Source organism: Syngnathus leptorhynchus, chromosome 8 (assembly GCF_054491065.1).
Source record: "Syngnathus leptorhynchus isolate UIUO chromosome 8, UIUO_Slep, whole genome shotgun sequence".
In the NCBI taxonomy this organism is placed as follows: domain Eukaryota; kingdom Metazoa; phylum Chordata; class Actinopteri; order Syngnathiformes; family Syngnathidae; genus Syngnathus; species Syngnathus leptorhynchus.
The window spans coordinates 1,992,532-2,006,099 of NC_141202.1; the positions used below are offsets into that span (position 1 = coordinate 1,992,532).

At 41.0% G+C, this 13,568-nt stretch overlaps 1 protein-coding gene across 15 annotated transcripts in view; it reads right to left on the reverse strand.

Moving 5' to 3' along the window:
• The window catches only part of znf385d (zinc finger protein 385D), a 55,255-nt gene that overhangs the window by 36,529 nt on the left and 5,158 nt on the right, over positions 1–13,568 (reverse strand). For 8 of the 15 annotated variants that reach the window (XM_085919467.1, XM_085919460.1, XM_085919472.1 and 5 more), the window contains 2 exons: positions 4,913–5,032; positions 655–1,825 (listed from right to left, as the gene is read on the reverse strand). The gene's annotated coding sequence lies outside the window, so the exon portion shown is untranslated. Of the gene's footprint in view, positions 1–304; positions 389–473; positions 529–654; positions 1,826–4,912; positions 5,033–13,568 lie in introns of all 15 variants that reach the window. The other 7 variants (XM_085919469.1, XM_085919466.1, XM_085919463.1 and 4 more) reach the window with 6 other exon arrangements.

Consider the following 13,568-nt stretch of genomic DNA (forward strand, 5'->3'; position numbering starts at 1 on the left):
TTGTTACGACAGGTGTCATTTCCTCGACACTTCACCACTTAAATGACGATAAATACGATTATTTTGTCCATTGTCGGAGGTTTTAATTAGACCTGCGCTCACGGTGCTGTCGAGCAGCCGTACCAGCAGACTATTTAAAAAAAAAAAAGTATTTTTAAGGACTAGACGAGGCATCGGAACATCTTTCTTTTTTTTTTGTTCCCCCTTTTCGTGTTGCCATTCTGTGATTATGAATCACGCGATGCGTGTTGGGTACAAGTGTTTCCTGCCCGCTGGACGTACAGGACGACTGCTCAGCTCTCACCTGACAAATAGGAGCTGACAACACGGCGCCTCGTTCATTTGTCACTCCCCCCCCTCGTGTCCCTTTGCATACAGATTGCAAAGCCTCATGGGAAAAAAAAAAAAACGCACATCTGTGTATATTATTTACATTATGTTGAATGTCCTTTGCGCTTCGAATGAATATTTACATCAAATGGATGTACAGCTAACGGGATCCCCGTTCGATACACCCTTCGGAAGTTTCTGTTCAATTTTGAAAAATTGTATATATATGTAATAAATAACTTATTATGTTTGGATACTTCTTGAAATGTATCTAAGCAAGAGTTGTATTCATTTTGAGGCAAAAGGTAAAATGAGAACAGTTACCTGGCAGCGCTCCGGAGACATCGCACTCCACAATCCATTAGCGGACCCGCGCAATTCCATCTTGTTTGCCCAGGAGACCTCATCACCGTCGTCTTGCCGGTGATGGAAATACTTTGGAGCGGGACGCCTCGTTTGTCTGGAATATTGTACTGCCTGACAGGGACACGAAAAAAAAAACAATCAGAGAGTTGGCTGTAGCTTTGTAATGGCGTTTAAGAGCTGGCCGTTAAGACTAAATACTAACTATACTAATACTAAATATGATATACTTGAAAAATGTGACTTATTTAAATATGTGTAAATGTATATTATTTGGATTTTTTTGTTGTTGTTTTTTTTAGACCATGAGCTAAAGTAGCTAGCATAAGCACAACTTTAATGCTATCAAAACTTTGTCTTACTAGTGTAGCTTTGCTAAATGTTGTGAATTAACTTGACATGACTGAAAACTAAATTTGCCAGTGGCCACAACTGAAAGAAAAAATACTTTTGCAATGTGTTTAAAAATAAATAATAATAATAAGAAGAAGAAGAAGATAAATAAAAATCAGAGGCTAGGAGATGTTTCTGAGTGAGGTGGATGAAGTCATCCAGTCGTGTCTTGTCTTTTCTACTCTTGTCATTGAAGTTCAGGAGATTTTCTTTGGGCAGCCTGGTGAATCTCACACTGAGCTTGTTCAGCTTTGACGACATCAGCGTTAAACCCGACCAGGCGCCTGTGAACCCGCCTAATAATCACATGCCCTCGGGGCGCATGTTCATCCAGGCAAAAGATTCCTCAGCGAGTATGCGCAGTTGAATACTTGTTTCTTATGTTTCCTGTCCTGTTGGATGCACAAGCCAATATTATTTCGTAAAATACAATTTCTAGAGTGAAACTAAACGATGTGAAATCCACTTGACTCACCAACTGGATTTGCCAGCTCGTAAACACGCACTAAACGCCTTCATTTATCGATTCACGCTCGTCAAAAACCTCAACGTTGCCGTTTTAGGTGAACCTGTGACCCTTTACCTTGATTAGCGGTCGGTATTGTTCGGCAACTTAGCGGGGGAGCTGAGGATCCAAGTGGGGGGATAAATGTAATTTCCCGTCAACGGTTGTGAACGCAGCGTGACTCCAGTTTAGCGCATTCCAGCCACTTAACTCCAGCAGAAACACATGAAGACACTGTAGGACAAGAGCACAAACCACAGTTTGTTTTGCATAAATGTTCAATAAATTAGCTGCGACATGTATCCGACAATACAGAAGATTGCCCGGACCAGTTAAACACCTAAAATGTGACAGTCATCATTGCGACAATGTCCAGAGCATTGAATCAACATCAAATCGGAGAATGGTGGGACACAAACTTCTTTGTGCAACAAGTCAATCATTGTTTCAATAAATTCATTTTAAGACAAATTTTGTTTCGGATTGGCGTATAGACAGAAAAAACATTGTTTACGTCTGCCTTTGACGACAGGTAAAATTGTCTAGACTTGACAATTATTTGATCTCATCATTTTTGTTGTTTTATGCAAATGTTGAACTTTTACAAGAAATACTGAGTAGGCAACCGACAGCCTCAAGTGAAGATGTAAATGTCGTCTTCCTGCCTTTTGGGTGCTTTGCGTATTTGTATTAAAATACTCGAGAGACCGTATAACAACAGACACAATATAGACAATTAGACTTCCTGAAACACACTTTTCAGCTGTTCTCAAACGCTCGTGGTTAAGAAATGCGAGTCTATAGGTTTTGTCTAAGAATGTGCCATCGCTTTGACGAAAGAAAAAAGCTGAAAACTCGCTCACTTGAGCAGTTCCCCAGTTAAGAGGTCAAGTGTGCTTGCTTCAAGCTCTTTCTCATTTATTAAAGAGTATTTTCATGACTGACACCAAAAAAAAATTGAACTGCTAGCTTAATGCAAATGTCTAGTCGGAAATGCCGCTATTTTAAATTAGCTTAGATGATAAAGTAATTTCTGACCTTCTGTATCTTTTCTTTCTGTTAATTACGCTGCATCTCTTTCAGTACAGTGCAAAATACGCAACTCTAAATCCAGATTTGCCCGTGCACTATAAAAACCCACCAAAACAACTGCAATATACTTTAGCATGAAACATAGCGTGTTTCGCGTGATCATAGCATAGCACCAATCAAATCGTAGCACAAAGAGAAAAAGTCCCTTTACAAGCTCCCCGCTGTAACAAGTGCCACCCCGCGGAACATTCTGCCCTTCTTGTTCTTTAAAGAAATAAATCATCTTCCCATTTGGAGACGGTCGAGTCCCCCCTCTCACCTCCAACCCGAGAAATAATGTGAAAAAGAACAAATCAATAGAGGAGAAATTATCCTTAGCGGATGAAGGAACTGGAGAGATACGAGAGAAGCAGGAGTCATTTCGCTCGGTGTTGATAAAAAAAGTCACACTTGTGACTCGAATTTGATCAGCCAGGAATACGAGAACGCGAGATTGTGTGCTATTTTATTTGTTCTCTGTTGGAAAAAAATAAAATAAACGTCCTCTGTTCCTTTTCAGCCATTTTGAACGAGTTCTTCGGCACGGAAAATTTGACAAATAACATGCCCGCCATCAGTAAGTGAGTCATCCACAAATAGTGATTAAAGCTTCAACCCATGATGTGACACCAAGTCAAGACAAAAAAATGAGCTAGTGTGCAGTTTGAAGAAATCCAAATATCAGGAGTCACGAGTCAAGAGCAGACCTTGAGGAGCAGACTGATTAGAATTTCCCGTTTCTTTGCAACTCATCAAATTTCACTACCACATTATGCCCACATGCAATAGAAAATCTCAAGATTTAACGTGGTCCATCTGTTTCGTAGACGTGTTGAAAATTTGGTGGCAACTGGATAAAATCACTAAGACAAGTTTCAAGACATTGAAGAACTCCTAAAAATGGCCAAAGGAACCCAAAATGGCTGTTTCAAACCAAAATGGCAGACTTCATAAATCTTTTTAGGCGAAGCTTATTTCGACTTTTTTTTTTTTGGTGGGTCTACTCATGATCGACATGCCTCCCCAATTTTACGTTGCCAAGTAAAACTGACCTCAGGGGCTTCATTTTCCAGATATTAGATGAGGCAATTATCTGCTTCACACTAAAATGCCAAATTTCCTGTGCTTTTTTTGGCATGGCTTCTTTTTTTTTGTGTGGGTCTAATCATAACAGACATACCAACCAAATTTTATGTTATTGAAGTGAAACCAGCTTTGGAGATTGAACTTTCATCAAGTTTCCACAACATGGCCAACACTAGTGACCCCTATAAAACTCTTGTGATGCGTTTATAGGTTGTTTGGACGACGTTATTTATATTTTAAAACCCCCTATGGAGTGTTGGGAATGTGGAGTTGCAGTACAACACGAAAACATTGGAATGTCACAGGAAGAAGCAAACATTTGAGTCGCTTCCTGCTCCAGACTTTTATTGTCTGCGTTATCTGAGCGTTGCTTATCTCTTCCACAATAATCTGAGCGTGACGGAGCAGTGATGATAAACGGGTTTTTTTTTTTTTACAACAAGCTGTGTAAAAAGCAGCGAGTGGTATCGGTAAAATCAGTTTGTCAAGTGTTTATAACCCAAACATCCCACAAGTAGGAAGTGTGAGAGTCATTTGCGAAGGTTGGAATGTCCACATATCAAACGTCTCAAATCAATTTTGCTCATTGAAATAAATTGAAATGCCATGAATGCATTCCAGCCTCCTGAAACGTAGCACTATTTTTTTTTTTTTTAGTAATAAAGAAAAATAGCAATGGTTTGTATATAAACAAATACATATAAAAAAAAACACAATTTAAGATAATAGCAAGAAATTAGAAAGCAAAAAAAAAATCAACTGTACTTAACCCAAAATAGGACATAAACCAGAGCGAGAGTTAGGGTTGAAATTAATTGAAAAGCCTTCATTTAATCCGTAAACTTTTTGGAAATTCTCTTTTGCTATATTTTCCAGTATTCTTTATTTTAACAAACTATCATTTTGACAAAGTATTTGTACTTAAATCATTTATTTTTATTATTTTATTACTTCTGACCACTGCTGGGGTTGCAATGCTGTGTGGGCACATTTGACGAAACGATATTTCCGAATGTGTACGCCGATAAAAAGGCATTAAAACGAAGAAAAATAGATCAAATATTCACAGCCGGAACATATTTGGCTTGCCACTACACAACTGCATCTTTATCTCCCCCAACCAGGTACCTAATGTAAATTAATAACATCCCATAAGGACCACACCAGATGATGATGATGATCTGAAGAAAACGCGGCCACTGGAGCACGGATTTCATCTCTGCCGCGTGACTTTATCGGCCATTTAAGGACTTCTATTGCGGGCTTCATCTTGGGGCTGGGCATCTGCGGACAGATCAGATAATTAGATATTGATAGAAGAACGGGAATTAATGACAACTCGGGCCAGCAACATTATCCGCTCGGACCTAACCGGGCCCTAATAGGCCTGACTGGACCTGTGGGTCAGCGCCACGCCACCGCCGGTCGTTTGTCAAGCTCGCTGACCCGAATCTGCTTTGATGGCTCGGAAACTAGCGCGGCAACAATGAGCTCACTTTGTTTTTGTCTTCTTAGAAAGATAGAATGCAGCGGGTATCAAAAGTCTACACACCCCTGTTTTTTTGTGATATAAATAAAGTGCTATGTGATGTATGAGGCGCTGACAACTCTACTTTGCATTTGAAAGAAAAACAAGCGGCGCGCGATGATGGATGTGTGAAAATCCCGTTTTGAGGAGCCGCCATCCATGTGTGTTCAAGTTTGAGTGTCTCTCACAGCATATACATCTTGGAGTTTTAACTCCTGGGATTCCCGCCGACCGGCTTAGGCGGCGGCCGATTTGTCATCCCTTCTCGTTCCAAATGCTCGGGCCTTCCCCATCATCCTCCTCATCATCTTGTAATTAATAACAGCTTGGCTGAGCGTTTCTCATTTGTTTTCTTTTTCCCCTTCCTGACCGTCCAGATGTGCGTGCGTGCGTTCCACGTCCATTTGTCAGAACGTTTGTTTTTCCAGGTTGGACTCGAACGCACCGGACAGGAATCGGCAGCTCCTCGTCCTTCTTGTTAGCCGGCTAATTGTTTTTTGGTAGTTGAAGGGAGGAATAAAAAAAAATGCAGGAGGATATTATTTGCTTATCTGCTCCTCGTTAATACGTTTTTTTTTTTTTTTTTACCAAGCGGTCGGAATGAATCCGAGAGTGGACGCTGCTCGAGGGAGACAATGTGAGCTCCGAGAGCAAAAGGCAATATTGAGTCGCATCAAGCGATGAATGGCTTCCAATGGCTTTTAGGGCCGCTGTCATGAATACATTCTCAGAGGACCCCCTAAGGGCGCCCCCTCTCTATTCTGACTGCTTTAATCTACTCGAGAAGCATGCCAGACTTCCCATAATGCCACACTCACGGCAACCCTGTTTGCAGTGCAATTTTTTTTTTTTTTTTGTAAATCACAATCTATAACGCGGGTAGTGAACCCCTGGGATGTATTTTTAAAGCAGATGTTTTCACGATGGCTATAGTGAATTTAATTTCAGTTTGGTGTGAAAACCAAAGAATCTTTGGTGATTTCTACCTTTGATTGGGAGAAAAGAAAACCAAGTAGCAATGATTGGTTTTCAGACAGCTCTTTTCATTAAGATGAAAAAGTTCACGCTAGCCTTGGCTGCAGTGTTTGTTTGTTTTTTAAAGTCACTCTGGATATTTATAAAGTAAAATTATGTTTGGGGGCCAGCTCAATACACATACAAGCACGCACTTTTTTGAATTTTAATTGAATGCAGTTTTTTCCACATTGCTTCTATTTATTTGAAGGTCCAATTGAGTTTTACTCAAATGCTGCCTGGTGCAGGATTAAAAAGCATGTACAAAAAAAATATAGCCATTTGTTTATCCATCCCAACAATATATTCTAACTCCATCCATTCATCTGAGAGTTCTGACCTCCACTAAGGCCAAACAACAGATCAACACCATAAAAGTCCAAAGTTTGAAATGAGCTTGAAGAGTTTGTACCACTTCTTTGTGTTTGCTCACCTTCTAATCACAAAGCACTTATTTGGGAATTTAGTTATAAATGAGCGAGCTACGCGGACAAGCGCGATAAATATTTTTTTCCCCCTCCACAGTAAAAAATGTCTATTAAATCCGAAATGAAGTGATAAAAGATCCAGCCTGGAGGGGGGATTCATCTTTTACGCTCCAAACCTTCTGGCCGGAGCGTGAGTTGACCAGCCGGTAACGTTTATGAGGTTTGACATAAAATGGAGGCCGCGAGGAGAACAACGGCTAACCAAAAAGAAGTGAATGAGGCCGAGCTGCTTTCACAGCAAATAAGACAACATAAGACTGCCGCTCGTCTGTATCAAAAGGTTGAGTCTTCCCGAGGGGCTTGACGCCGCGAAACACAGCGAGTCAGCTGCTTGTAAATCCCGGCGAGGATAACAGCCGACAAGTCGAGACATCACCGCTCCAGCTAATAGTTGTTAATTGCATTCCGGACGCACCCTTGACATATGAAAATACGTCATGGAGTGACCATAAATAATTTTTTTTTTGAAGTATTGTGTATGTTTGGAATGTACTTACTGGAGGAGATGTTAAAAAGATAACATGCGAGCTGTCAAAGTCATCTAGGCCACTCTTTGTAGTGCTGTTTGGCGAGCTAGCAGCGAGTTAGCAGCATTACCGAGCCTCTTCCCGCGCGGCATTGTTGGGTGCTGTTTTTTTTAATTATTTTTTTCCGGTAAACTCATCCAACAATCACTTAAAAATCTGCGTTACCCAATGAAACACCGTGTTCATTCAGCAGACTGCTCGACCTTGACGTTAGCACCCCCCCCCCGAGACTATACCAGGTCAAAAGTGAACGTTTGAGATTTAATGCTCACACCGTGAACGATGAATCAGAATGATGCTCCATTATCTAGCCGAGCTATCGCTGTTCTATTACCAGTCACTATTTGATTCACCTTGGTAATGACCCGGTGTGAACAAAGACCGGGTTTGAACGACGGCCTGGTGCGAACAATGGCGCTCTGACTACTTTTGTCCTTGCCTCACGTTGTCCTCTGCGGGCTTCTATTCTCGTGGCTCAATTCTGACACAGTTGCTGGCCGTCCTTCCTTCTTCTTATCTGAAGGTTAAAGACGTCAAGCTCTCAGCAGCGGTCCCGGAAGCCAAGTTGTTAATTCATTGATTGAAAATGTTGTGACCTCTGCCAAGGAAGATGTATTTTCAGCCATGTTCCCCTTCCTAGTGGAATTTACGGAATGTTCTTCTCGGCATTTGCTTGCGTGGAATATTTTGACACGGGTAGCTGTACTTCGACTTAAGTACAGAGTAACGCCATCAACGTGTTTACGACAACCTCAACAGCTCACTCCGATCACGCCAGCCAAAAAGAGTTCCCGAGCGCAAACAATCCTTACTCGGGCGCATCATGGAATAAGTGGTGGTCACAAAGTCTTCATTGACAAGAGAGACACGGATGGAAAAGTTGGAAGCGTAAACACATTGGATGCACTGAGGAGAAGCAATCAGTGCAGTCGAAGCAACATGACTCATGCGCAACATACGTACTTCATTTTTGAAACACAATCACGCACCCGACACTTCACACTCCCAATTGAATTTTATCGTAAAACGGACATGTAAAACAAAAAGTGCGTTCAACAACTTATACATGTCATGAAGCAAATTGTCTTTTTACAAAAGTCCTCTTGCTTAATGCTAACATATAATGTAATATCCTACAGATGGGTTTGCTACGGGAATTATAAACAACTGGAGCATACTGCATCTTGTCCAGTAGTGCTCAGTGCTGCCTGGCATGTTGTGGCATAATGTGGTACTACACTGAAAAAAACTTGAAAATTGCCACTATCGAAATGGTTCCTTTTAGTATGTCAAACGTCCCTTTTGTTGGGATTATACATAAAAGTGTTTTTCAAAATTATTGCCGTTTGACAATGAGCGCGCAAACCAGAGTCCCGCCTCGGACGGCCATGTGGTGAGCTATCCGGGCTTACATAACGTGTCGTTATTAGTCATGTTCCAACAACTAATTGACAGTAATGGCGACTATCAGCGGCGGGTGGAAAAGCTGTGGAAAGTAAGCACACATGGTTTTGCTTTTGCTGTTTCCCGTCTTTGGCCTTTTTTTTTTTTTCCATTTCAAAGTGACGTGCGGGCGAACAGCGGGCCGACCTTTTGGTGGCGTGTCGCGTCCCACCCGGCTGGCCGTCATTCTTCCTCCTCCAGTCGCAGAACACCAATCAGTTTGTTTACTTTTTGGCACGCAGGTCAACATTTTGGGGTTCCTCGCCCGCTGTATACAGAGATTTGGGGGGGGGGTTAATTTTCCCAGAGGACTTCCTGATTACCAGCGGGCACCTTTGACCCTTTGCCTTTGATTTTTTTTTTTTCTGGCTATCTCTCAAGTTACACTGGCAAATCCCAAGTAAGTCAAGTGGCCTCCGCAATAAATTCCAAGCAAGTCATTACTTGGGTTAAAAGCAAGTCATAACTCAAGTCATCGGTCTTCTCCTCTGTTAGTAGATGAGAGTCAGCACCGGAGGGACAAACAGACAACATTTAACTCGTTAGCATGATAGCCGCTACGCTAACAGCACAATGAGTCTGGGTGACTAATATGGCCCTCACAGCCAGGCTACCGGGGCTGACCCACAAACACTGCTTTAAATGTCAAATTGGCAAAAAAGCTATCACTTCATTTTCTTTTTCACACACACACACACACACACACACACACACACACACACACACACGCGCACACACAACACACACAACACACACACAGTGACTTAGTGGTGTTCCCTGGCGGTGCCGTATGGGTCAGAGGAGGGGCCTAGTCGGGTAGACAGTGGCGTTCATTTCACACTCGGGTGCACACACATAACACTTCTGTGCCAGCGCAAGCCATCACTCACATACACTCTCACACACACACACACACACACACACACACACACACACACACACACACACACACACACACACACACACACACACATGGAGGACAAATTGCCCGCTTCACCTTTCCGGTAACACAGCAGGAACACAACAACCTTCTTTTGTCTCCTGTGTATATTTAGAGACGTGGTTATTTCTTATTTTCAACATTTCCAACCAATGAATAAAACCCGTTTCATCAAAAATGAGGGTGGTCTACTCGTTCTCATCTCACTCGACTTAACACCTAACCCGTCACTACTTGGCAATTCGCACCACTAATCAACTCACCCGTCAAGTCGTCAACACCCCATTAACTCACCGGTGTGATTTTAAACTCAAACTTAATCATCATCTCATGCCACTGATCATGAAGCAGATTAATTAATTGTCGCTCACCCGTCTAATGGTGAGGTCGCTGCTTTTGTTTGCCACCTCAAACTGCTACAGCTTAATGCTAACATGTCAGTTCTAAAAGTAGCGTCGTTAGCATCCAACCGATGATTCTAAACTCAGTGCACATCGGAGGGGGAGTGACAAGCCCACCCCAAATAACAACCGAGTGTGTGAATCACAACTGTCAGGAAAAGCAGCTGCAAACAGCTCGCGTGTTATTAGCTCTTGAAAGGCTATTTATTGCTTCGCTTTGAAGACCATGTAGCAGATGCTACATGCTAATGACATGTTAGCACAACATTTAGCCTCAGGGAAGATACAAGTCTGGCAGTTGGTTCCAAGACTCATATTCCTTCAAATGCATGTATAGTTGTTTTATTTTTATTATACAACAGTTAGTAATGTTCAAATGAGACTTAAAATTGTACATTTATTCAAGAAAACACAGAATTTACCTTATTTTCTATGGCGGGAAAATCAACCTACTTAACATTTCAAAGTATGTTTTCCACACTTCATTATTCCGAATGTGTATGATTCTCCGGGTAGCGCAATTAATTTCTCGAGCTGCGTACAATTTTTTTTTGAGGGGAAAAGTAATGTTTCCCCTCTCGTTGGCAGTGATGTGTAAAATATGCAAACGAGTATATGAATATTCACGAGGCGAGCGTGCGTCCTCGAGTGACTCGGACACAGTTCAAATCGTCAGTCTCTATGTTCCGTCTTGTTCGACTGTGGAATGTGTGTGAGTGTGTTTTAGTATTATTTGACTTTGTTCATGAGAGACTCTCAAACTGTCAGCTAAGGTTTCGTTTGCCCGAGTGCTCTCAGCTCAAATAAAAATGACTTTTATAAGGTGCTCGGATGACAGCACAATAAAAAAAGCAAGAATGAATGAATGTGGTGTAATTGTGAGCTCGGAAACTCTCGCGCAGTATCAATTCAAGCAATAAAAAATATTGTAACCAAGTATTCACATTAGCATACACCGGCCACAAACATGAAATTGACACATCACTTGTTGCCGGGCAGAATTTGTGGGGCCAGACAAAATTCCTGCCAAATGAAAATAAATGTCTTTTAAAATGTGGCATACCGCAGAGAAGAGTGTTAACAACCTTGACAAATGTGAACTGTTGAAAAAAAAAAAAAAGGGAAAGTTAATAAAATGAAGCTTCAAAATCATGTTGTTGAAGTGAGCTCACTGATTTATTTTTTCCATGTTTAATGTTGTTCCTATTTTCTAACTGTCCACGTGTAAAACAACAATCTGTAAGTAACTTGAAACATGTTTCCTTTTGAATCAATGGTCTGGCTCACAGATTTGATTCTTGCGCTCTAAAATCTCTATTATGGCTTTTTCGTATGGTTTGCGCAATGCCATTTTTGTGGCTTTTCTTTTATGATTAGCGGAATGACTCAGAAAGTTACAACGACCCGAGAAACATCCCGTAAAAAACCTGCGGCGGGAATATTTTATGGACGACGTGAAATATTAGCACCACAGACCTCGCCGCGTTATTAGCGTCCGGAATATTAGAACGCAGACGGATTTGAGACGTATTGTCGGCCGTGATTAACGAGTGAGCGAGTACTCTTTAAATCATAGATGGGACCGTTACGACCCGATTGACGCCATGACATCACTGGGCCTACTCAGCAAAAAAAAAACAAAGAATGTTTTTAGTTGTTGCATGCCAACGTTGATCAATTGAGAATCCTGATAAATTTATGGTCAAATTTATTGATTTATTTTAATCAGGTATGTGCCTTACTTGAAATGTTTGTTAAGATGCCACGGAACACTGAAACTGCCATAAATCATTGCTGTTACTTGCCTCGCCGGGAACATTAAAAAAAAAAAAAGCTCTGTTTTTTTTTCTCTGTACAGATGTGCTGATAGTTTGTTTTTGGTGTTGGGCTTTTTCTTGGCAGTAGTAATGCATGTTTTGGGAAAACATGTTGAGATGCAGCAAAAGGGCCAACAGAGCGAAACATGGAGGGGGGGGGGGGGGGAGAGGTGGTCCATTTGGAATGTAGCCAATTAAAAGAAGCTTTAAAAAAGACGTTTCCATGTCCTCCTGGCCCCACCTGCAGCACAGACAGAGCAACGCATCCTCCCTTCATATTTGCTATGATGTTATTTTCCCATCATTAAAAATAGATGAGAACACGTCTTTGTCTGTGAAATGTGTTGACTACATTCCTCCACACTAATAACAAACAAATGTCTCGCTGCTAATGACGACTCGCTTTCGAGCCCAGAGACAAATTAACTAACGGGATGGAAATTACTGCTTCAAATAACGCAACCCAGAAAAACTCCTGTTTCGAAAATACGAGACAAAATAAAGATGCAAGTAAAAAAAATAAAGAGCTGCTGAACAAACACTGCTATTTTTCTATTTTATATTTTGTGTTGCAATCATCCATTAGTCAGACAGCCCATTTGTTTGTTAGTGATGGTCAGATGTGCGACTTTCGAAAAAAAAATAATAATAAAAAAAAAGAGAGGAAAGTGTCTCAGCCACCATTTTGAAAAGTGACCAGACAACAACGTGTGACCAGCAATCACATGCCATTGTGTGTCTAAATTGGAAAGCAACTGTTGTTCTTATATATGTGTGTCCTGATTGTGTTTCAATAGCCACTGATTGATCGCCGCCAGCACCCAACGCAACAATGGAGGGAAAATTGCATTCTCACAAAGCAAAAGCACACAACAACACGCCTTTTATGTTTTCAGACTAGTCATTAGCTTCGTGGAATATATATGCTGCTTGTGTTTGCATGGATGACATCACAACAGGAAACTGAAACGGTCCCTTTTTGTTTTTTGCATTGAAATGTTCTCAGAACGCAAATGAAGTACACAGAAAAACTGCTGCCACTGTCGAAATGGAAGGCTTGACACAATAAACGTACGTCACATTTTAATTGTTTATAGAATTATCCACAGAGTATTATAAAATCCACTTTTTAAAAGTAAACTTGAGACTTAAGTCATTTTTGTATGTTTGCAGGTTAAGCAGATGAATAAAATAAAAAATAAAAAAAGGCGCATACATAATCGATAAGAGACACCAAAGCAAACGGGTTAATTGAGCTAATGAGGCTGCAGGGAAAAAGAAGGGAAACTCACTAGCCGCCTTAATTGCTGTTAGGAAAAGATTTGCTTTGATTTTTTTTGCTTGAAATCAGAGGCGAGGGAATGCACTGAAATATGAATTTCACACCATTTTAAGGGGAAAATATCGATGCAAATATGTTAAAAAAAAAAATGAATGGCAATATAGAGAGAGATATGTCAAGTCCAGTTGAACCCTTGGGGAAAGATGTTTTTTTTTTTCAACAGGTTGAGATATGGAACCTTTCATTACTACTGGGCTCGAATCCAATTTCATGGCAAATGTACTGATTTTAAGGAGTCCAAAAAAAAAAAGAAGCTTTTTTGTAGTACAGGAACTCAATTATGCCTGCTGAGATGCTTTCAGGCCTCCGGGGGCCTGTTA